Here is a 22780-nt window from a genome sequence, read left to right as displayed (position 1 = left end):
CTGATGCAAGCATCCACCAACAGATAAAACCTAAATGCATCCCCAGTATGTCTCCAGACAGGGTTTCGGCTTTTGGACCATAGATGTTCTTCTCTGCCAGCCTAGCTTTAAGATCAGTCAGCTGTCTCTTTGGTTGCTACTCGCACACTAAATCTTGCCAAATGTCCCAGATGAATATAGAGCTAACCTGGCACACAAATTATCCAGAATGGGGAGGATACTGCAAAGTACGTCATCTGATCACAACAGGCACTACCAACTCCCACTTAGTCCACATTGCCTAGTGAGTCACGAATGCCAGTGGCACCCTGAGGTGGCCGAGTGCATCTTCCAGTAGTCTGGAGAAGCCTGACTCAAACTTTTTGCCACTGTCAAGAATACGCAATGTCCCAGTTTTTGTTTGATGAATTTCCCTAGACAACTTTCTCTGAGACATTTTCAACCTAGGTTGGAGCTCGGTGCTCCTGAATGCCTTTCTACCTCTTCCACCTAAAGTTCTGAAGAAGATCAGGTACAACGAGGCTCAAGTCATCTTAGTGGCTCCAGATTGTGCCTTGAGAGACTGGTATCTGGAAAGTCTAGGCATGACTATCTGTACTCTGATGATGTTGCCGCTTTAGGAGGATCTTCTGTCGTGGCAGCGAGGCAGGATCTTCCACCCGGACTTGTGCAATCTACATCTTCATGTGTGGAGATTGAGCAGCAACAGCTTACTTTTTTCAACCTGCCTCCCTCCTGAGGTAAGGAATATCATCTTTGCAGTGTCCATCTACAAAAAACTTCTATTGTAGACTGCTGGACACAGGGCGAAGATTGTAGACTGCTGGACACAGGGTGAAGTTTGTGGCTTGTTATACTTCTACTTCTTGTTGGATAGAACCGTGGGAAGCCAAATTTGTAACCGACCCTATATCCTATCCATTCTGTAAAATGTATTCTCCCTACCCCCATCTTAACAAGGTTCCAAGTTAGAGATCTGCACACTTTCAGAACTGATCAGTCAATGGCTTTGTCAGACAGCACAGGCAGAGTTAAGAAATCAACTGATGTCAGTTTGCAGGGGGATAGACTGTATGTGGCTCGTGTCACTTTTGGGGTGGGAAGGAGTCAACACAGAATTGCATGACGCAACCTCCTGCCATGCAAGAAAATTAGTGGAATTACTGAACTAATTCGCCAGATCTAGCCTGGTCCCTAGAGGTATTCATATGGTGAGGAATTGCAGATGAATAGAATATCCACCAGAAAGAACTTCACCAAAGGTAAGTAAATAGTTCTTTTGGTTTCTATCATGATGACTGAGACGTGCTTGTGGTGAGTAATCTTATACAAGGTCTTTCCTTCTCCTGACTACCTCAGAGAAATGGGCTATGTGTTGTCTCCTACAGTGCCCTAGCTCTACTTGCATTTCACTGATCTGCAGCTTATACATTCTCTATTTCCTGTGTCTTGAGTGTCTTCACCGAAATATAGTGAGTGCTAAAGGCATACTCATTTGTAATACAAAATACATGTAGGTGATGAGCTTTATCTTGCTATGTTATTCTCAGGTAATTTAGAAAGTGTGTTTTCTTATATTCTGTCTGTCTTGGGTGTGTCAGTAATTACTGTGATTAGTTATGTCATCCAGTATTTGATCCCACTGCCTGTTCTTCTCTGCAAATCTGTTTGTCTACTTTAAATTGTGAAGTTTATATTATAGTTGCTCAGTTATGTTATAGCTCATATTGCTCTGCTATTATCACTACACCAGCGGACTACAAGTATACCTTGTAGGCATACAGCTATGCCCCTTCCTAGATGCATCAATGCCCTTTTCTTGTCCTCTTAATAACACAGACTTGGTGGAAGATGACAGGATCAAGGAAATATGAAGATAACAGTCACTAAGCAACTTCCGTTTCTTTGTCTGGGTACCAGACCCAAGACAAACTGAGCCTCTCTTAAAAAAAAAAAATGGTTTTTACTGAATAATGCCTGCAGCGTAGCCTACTACATTCCCTTACAAGCATGCTTGGTAGGCACTTTGGAATATGCCAGAGGCCCCGTTATTTCTGATAGCTTTCATGTATCTGAAGTAGAAGCAGTTTAATGCTTGTAGGAGTGAATAATGCATTCAACTTCTTTTATTGTGAGAGCATTAGATACATTGTCAGAAAACACCAAAACATAAGTAATTAGCAAGTATAGAGTTATATTTAACAATATGTAGATATTTTTATTTAGCATGATATACCTGTGCCCGAATGGTCGCTTTAGAAAATAGCCTTACCCTTATTCTTAAAAAAAAAAAAAAAAAACAGACAATGTCCCAAAGTTGAATTTCTTTAGTGCTTTTGTTGTAGATAGGACAGTATATGAGAAGGTCTCATGACAGCAAAGTTGGAAAGTAAACATGACAGTAATAAATAAAACCATTTACTAGTGCCAGCAGAGGGGATGTCTACAATTGATCATTATAAAGGAGGGCTCATTGCCCCTCATCAAAGATGGACAAGCTTCAAAAAGTGCAGGATTATGGGTCCTACCACATACGAGGCCTTAAGAGCACTGAGCACATTTTTTTCCAGCACTGTTTTTCCATTGGCTTTTTCAATCGGCTTACAACCAGTTAGTTGAATGGCTTCTACCTTAAAGCTCTTTGTTTTCAAACACCTGCTTTTTGTACCTCCCTGATGCTATAGCAGATGACCAGACACCTAAAGCAGCGACCCAGAACTGGGTCCATTCATCTGTCCAGTCTCAAGCTTTTATTGTCCAGAACAGTGGTTCCCAACCTGTGGTCCGCGGACCCCCAGGGGTCCCCGACACTTTCCCAGGGGGTCCGCAGGCCTGGGCTGGGAGGAAGGTACTTCTCCAGCTGGGGCCTCTGACAAACACGTGCGTGCGTGTTTTCATATTTATTACTTCCTTTGTTGAGCAGTTTTAAATGCACTGAAAAGCTCCTTGTACTGCAAAAATAAAAGCGTCAAGCTAACTCAAGTGATTAATGTATCTGCTGGAGAGAGGTGGGAGTTTTGTGCAGTGCAGTTTTGACTCAAAGGTAGCGCAGATGGTTAATATGCCTGCTGCAAAGAATGTGTATCATGCAAAAAACTGTATTTTATGTGCATGGCACAGTGGGTAACTGCTTTTGTCACAGAGAGTCTTTTGTTACTATTCAGTTCATAATCATAATCCAGCACAGTGAGCTGTGAACTGCCATTAAAGAGCTGCATGCAAACCGCATAGTACAAATTAGAAAGTTTTTTTTTTTCCTAGTCTTTCATTTGCCTAATGCTGCTAAAAAGGTTTGCTTGTGTAGAAATAAATTCTTATTTCTAACGCAATTTGTGCTTGTTGTTTCCAGTGCTGAGCACCGGCACTTATTTTTGAGGGCTGGGGCTTATTCTTCTGCCTCAAGCATTTGCTGTGAGCAAAAGACACATATGGGAAAGACGGAGGAAGGGAAACATGAAAAAGCATCACAAAGGGAGAAAGTAGAAAGCTGCTAGAGTAAGCTGAAGTGGCAGGGAGTGGCTTTATATGGATTGAAGAGGCCTGAGATGGTTTAGGATTATGCTGCCTCTGTATTCCGTGTACCCACATTTAATTGCAGCAGCCACGTGTTAAAGACGAGGGCTTTGGGCACCGGCACGTTTTTAGTTACAAATTAAGCACTGTGCTAACGTCATCGCTAATCACTGTGCTGTGTTCTGAATCCTAAGTTTGTGCTTCTCCGGACCAAGCACTCTTAGAAAATGCCTACCAGTGTGGATGACAATTGAATCCTACATCTTGTAGTCCCCTGTAAAGTGCCCTGACACCCTACAGTGGTATGAGAGGTGCTATAAAACAAATGAAGTACATGTGACAGAGAGGCTAGGGAGAGATGAGAGGCTCTTATGGTTTACTTCCTTTCCCCTTCACTTATTTATGTGAAAAAGCTATCTCAGATCTTGCATACCTAAAAAATAAAAACAGAAATCGCTCCGGAAATGTAGAGTCTGACCTGAGGATTCACCTTTCCTAAAAAAAATTTTTAAAAAAACATTGAAAATGTAGTTGACGAGATGCAGCGTCAACCTTCCCAATAAAATGTTTCGATTTTTGCATATTTTTTCAATATAAAAGAATTTTATCTTTAGGAATTTGAGTATTTGTTTGGTGTGTATGTTTGAAAATCAAATCGTACAAATTGCTGGGGGTCCCCGGCTTCCAGTAATGATTCATTGGGGGCCCTCAGGAGTCAAAAGGTTGGGAACCACTGGTCCAGAATATTTCATTCATAAGGCTCCTTCTTTTGGAACCTGCTTTCACCGACCTTACAAATACTTTAATAAGATTTAAGCAGTTCTTTTCAAGCAGGTGTATGAACTTGATCCTAACTAGCTGTTTCTCTACTATTTGTTTTTACTCTGACAGCCGGTTGCCCATTTACCTGTTGCCACGTGCAACCATACCTTTCTCTTGAAAACAATATGTAAAACAATTATTAACATGAATACTGATACAAAAGGCTCTCTTGTCGCTGAAACATACAAGAAGTTTGAGAAATAGGTGTTTTATTGTTAGCATGCATCAAAATCATTTTTTGTAATGTCTCCCAATAGAGTTACCTAGAAATAGTATTGAGGCTGTTTTGTAGATCAGTGCAGGACGGATAAAGCAATATGTATCAATCAAATGCTGCAGGACACAAAAGTAGCGTCAGCTTTTGAGAAACTATCTTGTAATATACTTTTTTCATACCATCCTAAGAATGGACCTTGTAAATATTTTATCTACAGTGCTCAACACAAATTAACTTGAAGCATCCCAGTACCTCCTTGGGCCCTAATAAGTACAAAAAAAAGTTGTTTTGAGCTGTGAAGTTGACTTGATTCAATACATAATTTGAACACATTGGAAAAGAAAGCTTTTCCACCACTAAACATCAAGCTTTAAGATCTCAGTAGTTAGGTCATCTGGAACAGGGGGAAACCTTTAATTCTTAGAATATTTCATACATTACTCCTTTCCAAAGTTGAATTTGGGTCAGTCTGTGTGTTCTCCTACGCTGTATATCCTTGCCAATTACTTGAAACAAACGATTGCCATTCATAAATATACTAACTACTTTTCGATCTCTGGGGTGAAGTTAAGACTAGTCTGACCCATCCCCTTCAAAACTATAGACAGTTGCAACAGGAATCTGTCCACTCCAAAATGTAAAGTGTTTTAATTCATTGGTTCTTTCTAAGGAAAGATTTTAATTAAGATTTTATTGCAACTATAGCAAAACCATTTCATTGTTGAGCAATATAGCCTCCCTGTGAAAAGCTGCAGTTCTCATCTCTTTTTTGTTTAATTCTGTCAAACCAATAATTGCATTTGCCTTTTTATTTGTTTAGCCTCTTTCTTTGGGTAACCTATCATTTAAGCGTACCGGAGTTTCTTAGCTCATTGATTAATGCTCCAGTCTGGGAAAAGCGTCTCCAAAATGATTTTTAATTTCAAACATCACATTTAAAATGGGGAATGAAAGGTATTGCTCTAAGCAGAGTTTAGTAATATTTATGGAAAAATATCTTCCACATCAAGGTGTGCCCCACTCTTATTCTTCAAGATTTGTGGATGAATATCAGAGGTAACTAATAAGCACTTTCATCTGTTTCAGTAATTAGAACCCCTTATGTTAGAAAGTGCTTATTGATGAATCAATCGCTCGATTAGTATTTGTATAGCCCAGCACTGTCAACTCTAGGGGTATCTGGGTGCTGTGGGTGCGACGTCTCACTCGAAAAGCCAGGTCTTGAGTTACTTCCTGAAATCCGCCAGGGAGGGTGTTGTACGAAGATGGAGGGGTAGGTCGTTCCAGGTCTTGGTGGTGATGTAGAAGGGACCCCCGCTGCGGGTGCGATAGATGGGGGGGAGGGGTGGGTGTACACAGGCTACTGAGGTGGAGCGCCGGCGTCATTCCGTTAGGTGGAAGTTCAGTTAATGACTGATTTAGGCTGGTCCTTGATCATGCAGAGCTTTTTAGGCATATGTGAGGATCTTGAACTGGCATCTTTTCTGGATAGGGAGCCAGTGGAGGTTTCTGAGGTGGGGGGGGATGATGTGGGTCTGTTAGGAGAGGTCTAGGATAAGTGGCTACAGCATTGTGTATTTTGAGGAGCTGGTGGAGATGCCGGTGTAGAGAGCGTTGCTGTAGTCAAGGTGGCTGGTGACAAGGGTCTGAGTGACTGTCTTTATGGAGGTGACTGGGATCCATCTGAAGATTCTGCGAGCGTGCAAAGGGTATGGAAACAGGAGGAGGCGACTGCATTGATTTGTCATTTTATGTTCCGTTCACTGTTGAGGATGATGCCTTTGTTGCGTGCTTGGTCTATGGATGTGGGTGTTTGCCCGAGTTTTACTGGCCACCAGCTGTGGTACCATATGGAGGTGTTCTTCCCGAAGATTAGAACTTCTGTGTTGGAGTTGGGTTTAAGGCAGCTGTCTCGTATCCAGTTGGCTTTGTTGGTCATGGCGTTGCAGAAGTTGATTCTGGTGGTGAAGGAGTCTTCGGTGAATGAGAGGATGAGTTGAGTGTTGTCTGCGTTAGAAACTACGTTTAGGCCGTGGGATCTGGTGATGTCTGCTAGAAGAGTCATGTAGGTGTTACACAACGTGGGGCTGAGAGATGATCCTTGGGGTACACAGCATACAATGTCCTTGGGTTCAGAGGTAAAGAGAGGAAGCCAGATGCTCTGTGTGCATCCTAGGAGGAAGGAGGTGATCCACTTAAGGATGTTTTGCTGCATTCTGATGTTGTAGAGTCTGAGGATGAGGGTGTGGTGGTAAACAGTGTTGAAATCAGAGAGGTCGAGCAGGATCAGGGCCACCATCTCCCTGCAGTCAAGGAGGGTTCTAATCTGTAACCGCAATCTGGGTGGTTTTGCAGCCTTAATCTTTTCTGGATTCACATGCAGTACATAGTGGTTGGGTCCAGAATTTCTACTGCTTCAGCAAAAATATAAAAAAATGTGTCCATCTCTTTTTTTCTACCCCTGTTTGCTGGTGGGCGTCAACTGAGCCTCCAGTTGGTGTCTCCTTGTGACTTCCTGCTTATGTTCTCACCTTAGGTCGTCATCTTCAGATTCTTTTTTCTGCTGTTGGGTCTGGATGTGTTTTTTGCAGAGACATCTCCAGCTCGAGGAATAATTCAAAAATTACCAAAAAAAGTGATTGAAAACTTCCTTTAGAGCCACAGAACATCATTGGTGGACAGTGGGTCAACAAAAGAAGTAATAGTGGGTGCAAAAATTTGACAAAACTTCGGATGGCTGAGGATGCCCGACGGGGGCTCCCCATGCACCGTGATGAAGAAAACACCATTCCAGTTTGGCAAGAAGTGCCATCGCAAATACACACAGAAGGACAGGAATCCGGTCTGTAACTTCTGTCTTCCACTCAACCACTGGAGTGGACATTGTAATATCTGTGCCGTTTTTACACTGAAGACGCTGATGATGAGAGCAAAGAATGCCCCATCACTCAATGCAAGTCCAACAATCAACAGTATCCATGAAAGATCTGGGACTTTCCAGTGACAAGGAGGAAACGTCTTACCAGTAGGTGGAAGACTACAGAATGGTTTCCAGGAGTGGAGGAAAATAACTTCAGACAAGCGGATACTAAACTCAACACAGTATGAGTATTGCATAGAACTAGAAAATTTCCCTCCAACAAGAGGCCCAAAGAAAGATACATTCGGAAGAGGAAACCAATGGACTTCTGAAGGAGGTCAAATAATTTTTAAACAACCAAGCAATAGAACAGGTCCCAAATCAAGAAATCAACAAAGGAAATTATTCCACATATTTCCTAATTCATAAGGTAAACAGCTAAATGCGTCCAATTGTAGAGCCCAGGTTCATCAACAAGTTTTTAAAGACATTAAAGTTAAAAATGAAAACTTTACAGGATGTTATTCCACAGTCCCAAAAAGGAGATTCTGTAGCAACAATAGATTTGAAGGATGCTTATTTACACATCCCTATGAATGCAAAGCACAAAACATACCTAAGGTTTGTAGTATACAGAAAACATTCAAAGTACTAGCCTTCATTACAAAGTCAGCGCAAGAGAATTCACAAAGTGACCAGCTGCAGTAGCAGCACACTCATAAAAATGGGTATTTATGTATATCCATACCTCGATAATTGCTCAGTAAGGGTACACTATTATCACAAATGCGAGGCGGACATTCAGTTAGTGCTGGAGATGTTGTACACTCTAGGCTTGTACCCTCTAGACTTCTCGCTAAACACCAAGAAGTCATCTCCAGAGCCAGTACCGGAGAACATTTTCTTAGGCGCAAGATTGAATTCAAGTCAGGGGAAAGCATTCCCAAACTAAAAGAGGACTGTTGGGAGACTATTCGGAAAGATGGCATCATGCATTTCCTTGATCTAATATGTGAGACATCATATGAGGCCAAACCAGGAGGGGATTCAAAATTAGTGGTCACAAGAGACGGAGTTGGGAAGATCTAGTGTTTTCCATGCTGATGGTGCATGAGGAAATTGTGCGGAGAACATTACACTGAGAAGACTATTTCAGCAGACGACTCCTTCAGTAACTATAACCACAGATGTCTCATATAGGATGGGGAGGTTTTTTGGGCCCTCTGAAATTACGGGGAATCTGAAGGGAGCAAAATGTGGTCAAACACATTAACCTCCTAGAATTAAAGACTGTTTCAAGCATTGAAAGCTTTCCAGAAACTCATTCAGGGAAAGACAATATTAATTAAAACTAGATATTATTTCAAACAGACACAATAAGAATGCTTTACATCAACAAACAAGAGGGAACTGAATCTCCACCCCACTCAAGATCAGCTTACCAACTCTGAAAATTGGCAATTCAAAAGAAAATGGCGATTCAGGCAATACATCTACCAGGAAAGGATAATTGTGGGACAAACTGAGCAGGCAGGCCTCATGCTCACACGAATGGGAGCTCAATCAGAAAGTGGTGCAGAAGATTTTCAAGATATGGGGCACACCAACAATCGACCTGTTTGCAACTCATTGGAACCCAAAACTTTGCCACCAGGCTATCACACCATCAGTCTTAGGGGATTGCCATTTCGATAAACTGGTAGGGGGCATTTGCATACGCTTTTCCACCAATGCCTCTGATACACAAGGTCATCAGCAAATGCAAAACAAGTCACATGACTTTGATTTTAATTGCTCCACAATGTCTGACACAAATGTGGTACTCATAAGTTGTACAGTTAGCACAGAGAACCTTTCTAACTCTTCCAAGACAACAAGATCTGCTGTGAATGGAAAACCGAAATGTGCTGCACGTAGAACCTGAATGCTTCAAACTGACTGCAAGGCTCCTGAAGACTTAGAATTCGGGCACATGAAGTTACTGTAAAAGACAGTGGCAGTATTGAGAGAAGCTGGGAAACTAATTACAATGAATTGTTATATGGTAAAATGGAAATGATTTATTCTTTGGTGTGTTAAAAATAAGATGAGCAAAAAGATCACAAGCGAAAACAGTGTTAAAATATATGACCCATCTGTTACTAGAAGGTCTAACATATGCATCCTTAAAGGTCCATCTGGCTGCAAAACTACACCTACAGGTAAGAAATGTTACGTTTCAGTGTTGTGGTTGGCACGGAATCCTGATTGGGAGTCGTCAAGTAGGGGATTTTGTTCCAGTTATTCGGTAAGCTGTTTGAGGGCCTTCTCCAGTACTTTGGCTGGGTAGGGGAGCAGTGAGATCGCTCAATAATGTTTAGGTTTACTGAGTTTGGCGGAGGGTTTCTTTAGGGGAGGGGTCTGACCTCTGTGTTTTTTCCAGCTGTCCAAGAAGGCTGCTGTGGTGATGGAGGTGTTGATGATGCTAGTGAGTTCCTTGAAGTTGAAGCCGGTGGGGGTAGAGGGCAGTGGGTGCCCCAGAGTGAATGGAAGACATAATAGCTGTGGTGGTCTGAAAGATGACCGGGGACCAAGTGGTGATCATTCGGCTGTTGTGAGCTTGTTGATTGAGGTTGCAGCGGTTGAGAGTCGTGGGTTGGGAGTCAAAGTTGTTGTAAATGGTGGCAGTCTTGTTGTGGAAGTACTCCGAGAGGGTGATCCAGAGTTCTTGAGAGGGGTGAGTGGTGTTCTCAATGGCTGCTGGGTTGGAGAATTCCTTGACTATTTTGAAGAGTTCTTTCATGTAGTTGGCTGCTGTTTAGATGTGGACTGCGATGGCTGTTCTGTTTATGCACCGGTGGTAGGTGCTGAAGGCTGATTTTTTTTAAGCAGGGCTGTCGGAGGGGTTCCTTTAGGTGCGCCATTGTTTTCAAAGTCGATAACGATTGTGTTTGGTGATTCTGAGCTCTGGGGTGTACCAGCTGGCTTGTTTTGAGGCTTTGTTGGTTTCATCAGGGCAAGACTGTCGCCGCATTTGGTGTTCCATGCAGAAACATTCTGGATGGCCTGGTTGAGGGTTGACAAAGCTTCGGATTGGGTGGCGCCAAGGGCCTGGGACCATTGTGTGTCCATTACCTTGCGCCAGAAGCGGTGGGGGGAGCTATGATACTTGGGAGGTTTGCTGAGTGTTGTAGATGTTGAAGTGAACAATGATGTGGTTGGTCCAGGTGAGTTCTGTGAGATGGCTGAATTTGATTCTTTAGCTGGAGATGAAAATGGGTTGAGTGTGTGTCCGGCCTTGTGCCTGGATTTGGTGACCAATTGGGTGAGGCTGATGTTCAGGTTTTCCAGAAGGGAGGTGGAGTTGGCATTGTTGAAGTAGTCAACATGAAAATTGAGGTTGCCGAGTAGGACCTAGTGGTGGGAGTCGATTGCTAAGGAAGCAATGAGGTTGGGGATGGCGTCGCAGAAAGCTAGCCGTGACCCTGGGGGTCTGTGTACAAGGGTGCCTCTTATCGTGGTCTTGGCATTGACCTATAGCTGAAAGTTAAGGTGTTCCAAATGATGTGTTGTGTCGTCATTGGTGGTGATTCATCTGATAGTTTCCTTAACCCCTTGTACGCCACGGGCGTAATGATTACATCCACGGCGGTGCCTCTCAGGCGCCACGGATGTAACCATTACGTTTGTGTACCGGTCCTCGGGGAAGCTTCCCCTTCCACCCCCAACGGCCCCCAGTGACGTCTAATGACGTCGCCTCCCATCAGAGGCATGAAAGGAAACGAAAGGCCTTTCCTTTCCTTAGGCAAGGGTCGCTCCCCTGGGATGCAAAATGTATTTAGGCCTGGGTAGAGTCCTCCTGGACCTTGCTGGTCCCTAGCAGCACTTCTTTTCCGGCAAATGCAAATTTGCCTTTGCCAAGGCTTGTTGTTGGAAATCCTTCACCGACACCCACCTGCAATCCAGCTTCCAGTGTGGGACACCTTTTGCACATATCAGGAATTCTTCTCTGGTTTCTGTGCTGCAGTGCTGACCTATCTTCCTTCTTTGTTGATCAACTCCAAAAGGTACCTCTGGGTGGACATTATCTCCTACTCCCCCTGGACTCCACAGACACTTCTGGACTTGGTCCCCTCTTTCCCCAGGTCTCCATCTTCGGTAATCCATTGCTGATTTCTCGCAGGCTGTTCTGGGTGTCTTCTTTTTCTTCTTTTCATCCTTTCGGGTGGTTTTGGGGAAATCCAGTGTTTTACTCTTGCGTTCCTGGTCGGTGGGGGTTACTGTATTATAATTTGTTTTCTACTACTCCCAGCTCCCCTCTACACGATTTACATACCTAGGTGGGGGCCCTGTGGTTGCATTCCACTTTCTTAGTATATGGTTTGGGCTCCCCTTAGGGCTGCTACTGCTTATTGCTATTTTACACTGTTTTCTGACCTTTTTATGCCACTCACTGTTTATTAGTGTGTGTATGTATATATATATATATATATATATATATATATAGTGTATTTACTTACCTCCTATTGGAGGGTTGCCTCTCCAGTATTTTCTGATACTGTTCCAAAAATAAAGTACTTTTATTTTTATACAACCAAGTGTTTTCTTTCTTGTGTGTAAGTACTGTGGGACAGTAGTGGTATTGCAGCCGCTTTTCATGTCTCCTAGCAAGCCTTGGTTGTTCATCCACAGCTACGTCTACAGCGCCTGGCTTATAGACGCTGCCCACACTTCACTGAGAGGGGATACCTAATAAGGTGTAAGTGTCATAGGTACCCAGCACACACCAGGCCAGCTCCCTACAGCAATAAATAGTTGTAAATGGCATACCGGCCAACGGGCTTGAACAGCTACTAATCGTCACGTGGACAGGGAACAACGGGTTGGGAGTCTGTCACAGGGACTGATGTTTACTGATAGACCGTTGCCAGTCAGCTCCAGCAGTCTCGGGGTCCTCTTCTTAAGTTGGTTGCTAGTAACCTTTTCTTTCCAACATTGGCATACTGGTCCCCCCACACAAGTCCCTATTATATGGTGCCTAGGCACCCAGGGATTGGGGTTCCAGGGGATCCCTATTGGCTGCAGCAGTTATTCTGCCACCCATTGGGAGCCCATGCAAGGGGTTCTGCAGGCCTGCCATTGCCATCTGCGTGAACAGGGATATGGACCACCTCAACAATTTGGGGTTTTATCCTTTCATTTGTTTGAGCAATAGAAGGGGCTTGTGGTCTGTCTAAACAGTGAAGTGAGTGTAAACAGGTATGGCCTCAGCTTCTTCAAGGCCCAGACCACAGCAAAGGCCTCCCTTTCTATAGCTGACCAACTGTTCTCTGTAGGGGTCAACCTCCTGCTGATCAAAGCAACTGATTTATCTTGGCCCTCAGTGTTCAGCTGAGAAAGAACATCCCCCACCCCTACCTCTGAAGCATCAGTTTGGACAATGAATGTCTTGGAGTAATCAGGGCTTTTTAACACTGGTGTAGAGCACATGGCCTGTTTAACGTCCTGAAAAGCTTTTTGACAGCTACCAGTCCATAAAACTTTCTTGGGCATCTTTTTTGATGTGATGTCATTAAGAGGGGCTACAATGGAACCATAATTCTTAGTGAACCTCCTGTAGTACCCAGTGAGGCATAGGAAGGCTTTTGCACGGGTTTATGTTGTAGAGGGAGCCCAGTCTAAAACAGTCTGGATCTTCCCTGCAATGGTTGAATCTGGCCTCCACCTACCAGGTGGCCCAGATGTACAACCTTCCCCATCCCTATCTTGCACTTAAGAGCCCTTCATAGTAAGGCCTACTTTTTGCAGGGCCTCTCAAATATTCCACAGGGTGGACCAGGTGGTCATCCCACTAAAGACAGCTATGTTGTCAAGATAGGCTGCAATATAGGCTTCCAAACCTTGGTGGACTGTATTCACCAGTCTTTGGAAAGTGGCAGGTGCATTCTTCAAGCCAAAGGGCATAACAGTAAATTGATAATGCCCTCCATTGGTTGAGAATGCTGCTTTTGCATCCTGTGACAAGTTGATCTGTCAATAACCTGCAGTTAAGTCAAAGGTGCTTAAATGCTTGGCAGATGCCAGTGTATCTATCAGCTCATCTGCCCTAGGTATAGGGTGAGGAGCACTTTTTTTTTTTTTTTAATAGTCCTCGTAACCAATCCAGCCAGGCTACCATGACAGCCGGGTTAGGGCTCCAAGAAGGAAGACCTTCACTACAAGTAGACAACTCCTCGGGCCCCATGCAACCATCCATAAGCCTTACCACTAGGGCCCCGCTCTACCAGGAGACACCGCTCCAAAGAGACATGTATGCCCCTTTACCCCCCCAAGTTATTACAACCAGGGGACCTTGGCAAGGCACTTATTCATCAGACTCTCTGTTGCATTCCACCATCCCATATTTGACTTAATTAAACTTTTCCTTTCCTTCCATAGTGCCCACAACTTATTTATCTTACTCTGGAGGCCTCGTTTTTCCAAATTGTACACTTTGACTGATGCAATCCAATCATGGGAGACCGGAGTCTGAGGAAGCGTCCATTTTAGGCATATTCCTCGTCGTGCCAAAAGAATTAGCACAGATAACATACACCTCTGTTCTTTAGCCAGATTTACTGAGCAATCATCCCTTAGACTAATTCCAAATGTTACTAGCAGGAGAGTTACCTTAACATCTGGACTCACCACACCTTTGATCACTTCCCTTATATCCATCCAGTAGCGATCAAGCTTCCGACAAATTCAGAACATATGGATATCGTCGGCCCTTTCTTCGTTGCTTCGTGGGCAGCATTTATTTCCCTTCCCCAGGGACCAATACCTCATGCAAAGTAAAAAAAGATGATTTTCTTTTTTACTGCGGCTGATTCAACTATATCCCAAAGAGTAGCAAATATACTTGCCAAAGATTACCAATGTCCAGCGAGGTTATTTCCTTGCTCCATTTCTTAGATGGCAATAAACAAGGGTCTTCTCTCGCCTCCATAAACATCCAGTACCACACTGCAACCTCCTTGCGATACACAGAATTATAACATAATGTTCGGTGGCATGTGTAGCTGCAGGTACACATGCTGTGCATAGTCCGCCGTCTGGTGTTGGGTCGGAGTGTTACAAGTTGTTTTTCTTCGAAGAAGTCTTTTCGAGTCACAAGACCGAGGGACTCCTCCCACTTCGGTTCCATTGCGCATGGGCGTCGACTCCATCTTTGATTGTTTTTTTTCCGCCATCGGGTTCGGACGTGTTCCTTTTCGCTCCGTGTTTCGGGTCGGAAAGTTAGTCAGAATCAACGGAAAATTCATCGGTATTGTTTCGTTCGGTATCGGGATAGTTAGGGCAAATCGACACCGAGCCTTAAAGAGCTCCGGTAACCCTTCGGGGTATTTTCGATCCCCCGTCGGGGCCTGATCGGCCCGACCGCGTGCAACATCGAGACTGATGGAACGGACCCCGTTCCGATTCTGTCCTAAATGCCACAGTAAATATCCTTATACAGACCAACATTTGGTCTGTAACTTGTGCCTGTCCCCCGAGCACAAGGAAGAGTCGTGTGAGGCCTGTCGCGCGTTTCGGTCGAGAAAAACGCTCAGGGACCGAAGAGCCAGGAGGTTGCAGATGGCTTCCACGCCGACAGGACAACAAGGGTTCGAGGAGGAGGAAGAAGAAGAAACTTTCTCCATCCGCGATTCGGATTCCGAAGAATTCGATGTCGACGAGCAACCAACCGTGAGTAAGACGTCGAAAGAAAGATCACACGAGAAAACAGACAAAGCCCAGGGGACGCCACTGCCAACAGGCCATGGCATAACCCATAAAGTAGGTGACCGTCCATCGGCACCGAAAAAGGGCGAGCTGGTGCCGAAGTCGTCCGACTCAGGTCGAGACACAGGCACGCAACACTCTCGGGAACGAGAGAGTGGTGCAGAAAAGGCTCGACACCGAGATAGCGGCACCGAAGCTACTCGGCACAGAGACAGCAGCACCGAAGCTGCTCGGCACAGAGATAGCGGCACCGAAGATGGTCGGCACCGAGAGGCCAAGACACCGAAAAAGAGAAAGATCTCGTCGGAGCCGAAAACAACTAAAGACACGGTTTCGCTGCCAAAACACCCGGCAACCGAACCAAAAACCAGTTCCTACTCAGAGGAACAATCACTGTCCTCCCAACTAAAAAGACACAGATTTGAGGAGGAATTACAAACTACAGAGGTAGATCACACGCAAAAGCGGATCTTTATCCAAAGGGGTACAGGGAAAATCAGCACTCTTCCCCCAATCAGAAGGAAAAGGAAACTTGACTTCCAGCAACAAGACAAGCCACCACAAACAAAGGTGGTAAAGAGGGTAACTCCACCACCCTCTCCACCACAGTCAACTCATGTATCACCGGCACAGACTCCACCACAATCACCAGCTCATACCACCATGAGCCAGGATGATCAGGCAGCATGGGACCTCTATGATGCTCCAGTATCGGACAATAGTCCAGAGTCGTACCCAACTAAACCCTCACCACCTGAGGACAGTACAGCATATGCACAGGTGGTAGCTAGGGCAGCCGAATTTCATAATGTATCTCTACATTCGGAGCCTATTGAGGATGACTTCCTCTTTAACACCCTGTCCTCCACCCACAGCCATTATCAAAGCCTTCCCATGCTCCCGGGAATGCTAAGGCACGCTAAACAGATTTTCAAAGAGCCTGTTAAAAGCAGAGCAATAACTCCAAGGGTGGAGAAAAAATACAAGGCACCGCCCACAGACCCTGCTTTTATTACGTCACAACTGACACCAGATTCAGTAGTCGTAGGAGCAGCTCGTAAAAGAGCCAACTCGCAGACATCAGGCGACGCACCACCTCCGGACAAGGAGAGCCGCAAGTTTGATGCAGCTGGGAAAAGGGTTGCAGCACAAGCTGCAAATCAGTGGCGCATCGCCAACTCGCAAGCACTCCTATCGCGATACGACAGGGCCCATTGGGACGAGATGCAGCATCTCATCGAGCACCTCCCCAAAGAATTCCAGAAACGAGCGAAACAAGTGGTTGAAGAGGGGCAAAATATCTCCAACAACCAAATACGTTCTTCTATGGATGCAGCAGATACAGCTGCAAGAAAAATAAATACTGCTGTGACAATAAGGAGGCACGCATGGCTGCGCACATCTGGCTTCAAACCTGAGATACAACAGGCAGTGCTCAATATGCCGTTCAATGAACAGCAATTGTTTGGCCCAGAAGTGGACACTGCAATTGAAAAATTAAAAAAGGACACCGACACAGCCAAAGCCATGGGCGCACTCTATTCCCCGCAGGGCAGAGGCACATTTGGCACATTTCGCAAAACAACTTTCAGAGGAGGGTTTCGAGGTCAAGCCACAGAAGCCAGCACCTCACAAACAAGACCACCTACCTACCAGGGACAATATCAAAGGGGTGGCTTTCGAGGCCAATACAGAGGGGGCCAATTCCCAAGAAACCGGGGAAAGTTTCAAGGTCCCAAAACCCCTCAAAATAAACAGTGACTCACAGGTCACACAACCCCTTCACACAACACCAGTGGGGGGAAGACTAAGCCAGTTCCACAAATCATGGAAGGAAATAACAACAGACACTTGGGTCTTAGCAATTATCCAACATGGTTATTGCATAGAATTTCTCCAACTCCCTCCAAACGTCCCACCGAAAACACACAATATGTCAAAACAGCATATAGACCTTCTAGGACTAGAAGTTCAAGCATTACTGCAAAAAGACGCAATAGAATTAGTTCCAAAAACACAAAAGAACACAGGAGTTTACTCACTGTACTTTCTAATACCGAAAAAGGACAAAACTCTGAGACCAATATTAGATCTCAGAACACTAAACACCTACATCAAATCAGACCACTTTCACATGGTCACGTTACAAGACGTAATACCACTACTAATACAGCAAGACTACATGACAACGTTAAATCTAAAAGACGCGTATTTCCATATACCGATACATCCCTCGCACAGGAAATACCTAAGGTTCGTATTCAAAGGAATACATTACCAATTCAAAGTCTTGCCATTCGGAATAACAACAGCACCAAGAGTCTTTACAAAATGTCTAGCAGTAGTAGCTGCACATATCAGGAGGCAGCAAATACACCCGTACCTAGACGATTGGTTCATCAAAACCAACTCGCTAACAAAGTGTTCACAGCACACAGATTATGTTATAAAAACCCTTTACAAACTGGGTTTCTCCATCAACTATGCAAAGTCACACCTTTTGCTGTGTCAAACACAGCAATACTTAGGAGCGACAATCAACACAACAAAAGGGATAGCCACTCCAAGTCCACAAAGGGTTCAAAATTTTCACAAGGTGATGCAAGCTATGTATCCAACACAAAAGATACACGCAAAGATGGTATTAAAACTCCTAGGCATGATGTCCTCATGCATAGCCATTGTCCCAAACGCAAGATTGCACATGCGGCCCTTACAACAGTGCCTAGCATCACAATGGTCACATGCACAGGGTCAACTTCTAGATCTGGTGTTGATAGACCGCCAAACATACCTCTCGCTTCTATGGTGGAACAGTACAAATTTAAACAAAGGGCGGCCTTTCCAAGACCCAGTGCCACAATACGTGATAACAACAGATGCTTCCATGACAGGGTGGGGAGCACACCTCAATCAACACAGCATCCAAGGACAATGGGACGTACATCAAAGAAAGTTTCATATAAATCACCTAGAATTGTTAGCAGTATTTCTAGCGTTGAAAGCATTCCAACCAATGATAACCCACAAATACATTCTTGTCAAAACAGACAACATGACGACAATGTATTATTTAAACAAACCGGGGGGAACACACTCGACACAGTTGTGTCTCCTAACACAAACAATATGGCATTGGGCAATTCACAACCACATTCGCCTAATAGCACAGTTTATTCCAGGGATCCAGAACCAGCTAGCAGACAATCTCTCTCGGGATCACCAACAAGTCCACGAATGGGAAATTCACCCCCAAATCCTGAACACTTACTTCCAAGTTTGGGGAACACCTCAAATAGATCTGTTTGCAACAAAAGAAAACGCAAAATGCCAAAACTTCGCATCCAGGTACCCACACCGGCAATCTCAAGGCAATGCTCTATGGATGAATTGGTCAGGGATATTTGCGTACGCTTTTCCCCCTCTCCCTCTCCTTCCATATCTAGTAAACAGATTGAGTCAAAACAAACTCAAACTCATACTAATAGCACCAACATGGGCAAGACAACCTTGGTATACCACACTACTAGACCTGTCAGTAGTACCTCATGTCAAACTACCCAACAGGCCAGATCTGTTAACACAACACCAACAACAGATCAGGCATCCAAACCCAGCATCGCTGAATCTAGCAATTTGGCTCCTGAAATCCTAGAATTTGGACACTTAAACCTCACACAAGAGTGTATGGAGGTCATAAAACAAGCTAGAAGACCATCCACTAGACACTGCTATGCAAGTAAATGTAAAATATTTGTTTGTTACTGCCATAATAATCAAGTCCAACCATTGCATGCATCTCCAAAAGATGTAGTAGGATATTTACTACATTTACAAAAATCAAATCTAGCTTTCTCTTCCATAAAAATACATCTCGCAGCAATATCTGCTTACCTGCAGATTACTCATTCAACTTCCCTATTTAGAATACCTGTCATTAAAGCGTTTATGGAGGGCCTAAAGAGAATTATACCTCCAAGGACACCACCTGTTCCTTCATGGAACCTCAACATTGTCTTGACAAGACTCATGGGTCCACCTTTCGAACCCATGCATTCTTGTGAAATGCAATACTTAACATGGAAAGTTGCATTTCTCATTGCCATCACATCTCTAAGAAGAGTAAGTGAAATACAGGCGTTTACCATACAAGAACCATTTATTCAAATACACAAAAATAAGGTTGTTCTAAGAACAAATCCAAAATTCTTACCAAAAGTTATCTCACTGTTCCACTTAAACCAAACAGTGGAATTACCAGTGTTCTTCCCACAGCCAGATTCAATAGCTGAAAGAGCACTACATACATTAGACATCAAGAGAGCACTAATGTACTACATTGACAGGACAAAAGAAATTAGGAAGACAAAACAACTATTTATTGCCTTCCAAAAACCTCATACAGGAAATCCAATTTCAAAACAAGGTATCGCCAGATGGATAGTAAAGTGCATCCAAACCTGCTATCTTAAAGCAAAGAGAGAACTGCCTATTACACCAAAGGCACACTCAACCAGAAAGAAAGGTGCTACTATGGCCTTTCTAGGAAATATTCCAATGACCGAAATATGTAAGGCAGCAACATGGTCTACGACTCATACATTTACTAAACACTACTGTGTAGATGTGTTATCTGCACAACAAGCCACAGTAGGTCAAGCTGTACTAAGAACTTTATTTCAAACTACTTCCACTCCTACTGGCTGAACCACCGCTTTTGGGGAGATAACTGCTTACTAGTCTATGCACAGCATGTGTATCTGCAGCTACACATGCCACCGAAAGGAAAATGTCACTTACCCAGTGTACATCTGTTCGTGGCATTAGTCGCTGCAGATTCACATGCGCCCACCCTCCTCCCCGGGAGCCTGTAGCCATTTAGAAGTAGATCTTGAACATTTGTACATTTGTAAATATATTACATTAAACCTTCATTTTGTACATACGTATTTATTCCATTGCATGGGCACTATTATTAGCATACACAACTCCTACCTCACCCTCTGCGGGGAAAACAATCTAAGATGGAGTCGACGCCCATGCGCAATGGAACCGAAGTGGGAGGAGTCCCTCGGTCTCGTGACTCGAAAAGACTTCTTCGAAGAAAAACAACTTGTAACACTCCGACCCAACACCAGACGGTGGACTATGCACAGCATGTGAATCTGCAGCGACTAATGCCACGAACAGATGTACACTGGGTAAGTGACATTTTCCTTCTCCTCCCAAGTATCGTCTCTTTGCTCTACTCTGGGGAGGACATTCCCCAACTCGCCAATAGATAATATTTAGACTTTGAAACCGTGTTTTTGGCTAACTCAATGAACATATCCCACGGTATCGGTTCCTGCTCTACCAAAAGTTGCCCCCATCGAACCACCCCTTTTCCCCTTAGTGGAAGAGATAATCTATCCTGAAGACATTCTGGGGTGCCTGGTGAGTCCCATATTGGCGCAAAGGCTGTATAATATGGTATGCCTAATTCTCGTTGAGTCTGTAACCATATTTTACATGCTGCACTAAGGCACTTTAATCTGACCTTTAAGTTTTTGAGTGGCCATATCTATAGAGAAAATGGTCACTTGCCTCCAGGGTATCAATCATAATCTGTGGAATGGGGGTATAGCTAAGGTGATCATTCAATAGCCTCCTTATGTTTTTAAGGTGGAAGGCCATGTAGTATTTGTACAGGTCCGGAGCAACTATTCTCCCTTGATTCGTCTTCTTCCTGGACAACTTCCTCCAGGCAGTAGGACTCCCCTCGATGACCAAACGAAAGAAGTCAAACCCCCCTGCAGCCTTCTGAACCATGTTACTTTCAATACTAATGGAATGGTGTTGAATGAAAGCTGATTTTTGGTAGAATAAGCATTTTCAAAATGTTGAATCTGCCTAACGAGGATAATGGGAGTGCAGCCCATGATCTTATTAACTTTTTTGTAGATAACCATACTTTATTAAAGTTCTTCCTGGCCACCTCCTCCAAACCCGCAGTAATCGGAACCCCCAGATATTTGATCTGTGTTTTTTACCACAGGAGAGTTGTAAAGAGTATTCCAGCACATTATCTCGGTCTTCTGTTGCTTAACCAAATACCCGGACACCCTACCAAACTCTTCCAAAACAAACCAGATATTTTGTGATGAGCCTATCAAATCGTTAGTGTATATCATGAGATCAGCAGCATACAGTGACACTTTTTTCTCCCACTCTCTGAAACGAAACGCTATTATGTTTTGGTTAGGCCTAATCATCAACAAAAGGTTCAATACATAGATGCAATAAGAGAGGAGAGAGTGGACAACCCTGTCGGGTACCTCTCTCTATCTTAACTTGTGTCAATAGATTACCGTTCACCAGTACCCTCGCTACCGGGTCCTTATATAATGCCTCTATTGCTTTAATAAAAAAACTCTCAATAAAAAGGGTCAGCTAACCCGATCAAAAGCTTTAACGCATCTATGGTGAGAATCGTAAGAGGATGAACATTTAATTGAGCAAGATCCACAGCACTAAGCAATTCATGGATCAATTCAAACAGCTGTCTACCTCAAATAAAACTCTTCTGATCGCTATGTATCAATATATCAACTACCCCAGCTAACCTTTTCATTAGAATGTGAGACTAGATCTTAGTATGAATTAAGCAAGGAAATGGGTCTATAAGATTTGCATTGTGTAGGGTCTGTGTTTGGTTTCAAGATCAATGTGATCTTGGCCTCATTCCATGACTTTGGCATTGAAGGGATTCTAAGAAAAACTTAATTAATTCTAGCATGACATGGGGCCGCCTCGTTTGAGACAAACTTATATAGTTCATTAGGTAGGCCGTCGCTGTCCACAGATTTCCCCCTTTTCAAGGACTTTAACGTTTCCTGGAGTTCCTCCAAAGTTATTCTTGCTTCCAATGCCTGTCTTCCTGTCTCATGCAAGGCAGGCAAAGGTATTCTATTCAAGTATTCCCTGATCTGATCATCAGTAGCCACCGCTTCCTCTGTATACAACTTTTGAAAGAAAGAAACAAATGCCTGCTCTATCTCCAATTCTCTGGTGGAGTGGGCCCGCCTTACCTTCAGTTTGGAGTGTAGTGATTCTATTCCTCGATTGATCTACTTTAGTTTTCCAGGTTAACAACTTGCCACACCCCTCCCCATGCTCATAATGTGCCAGTCTACTGGATTCCCATCTTTTCCTGATCTTTACTTCTAAAAAGTCCTCTAATTCCACCCTTTCTTCCTTCAACTGACAGTCCAATGTGTTCCCTGCCGGAGCGTTCATCAGCATATCACCCGCATTCTGTAATTCCAGGATCGTAAACTTGAGATGTTGGAGTCGTCTTTTCTCTGAGTCTGTATGTGGAAATACTGACTAAACTTCCTCTGATAAACGCCTTGTATGTGTGCTATACTACCTGCGAAGAGGCAGACCCGTAATTTGTTGCAAAAAAAAATTTAGAATCTTGTTTTAGCCCTTCAATAGTCCTATCATCGGCCAACAAAACCCGATTTAGAGTCCGTCTGGGGAAATTAGTCATAATATCGTAGCTCATGTGTATTTTAATCACCAGATGGTCAGACAAATGTCCTGGGGCATGAGCCACATATTTCTCTTTCCCACAGAGACTG

The 22780-nt window shown here is 43.9% G+C and overlaps 1 protein-coding gene across 1 annotated transcript in view; it reads left to right on the top strand.

The window, feature by feature from the left end:
* CLINT1 (clathrin interactor 1) overlaps positions 1–22780 on the top strand; it is a 447297-nt gene that overhangs the window by 311885 nt on the left and 112632 nt on the right. The window lies entirely within an intron of this gene.

This window comes from Pleurodeles waltl, chromosome 7 (genome assembly GCF_031143425.1).
Source record: "Pleurodeles waltl isolate 20211129_DDA chromosome 7, aPleWal1.hap1.20221129, whole genome shotgun sequence".
In the NCBI taxonomy this organism is placed as follows: Eukaryota; Metazoa; Chordata; class Amphibia; order Caudata; family Salamandridae; genus Pleurodeles; species Pleurodeles waltl.
The sequence above is the reverse complement of the archived record's forward strand: the minus strand, read 5'-3'. Positions and strand labels throughout refer to the sequence as shown.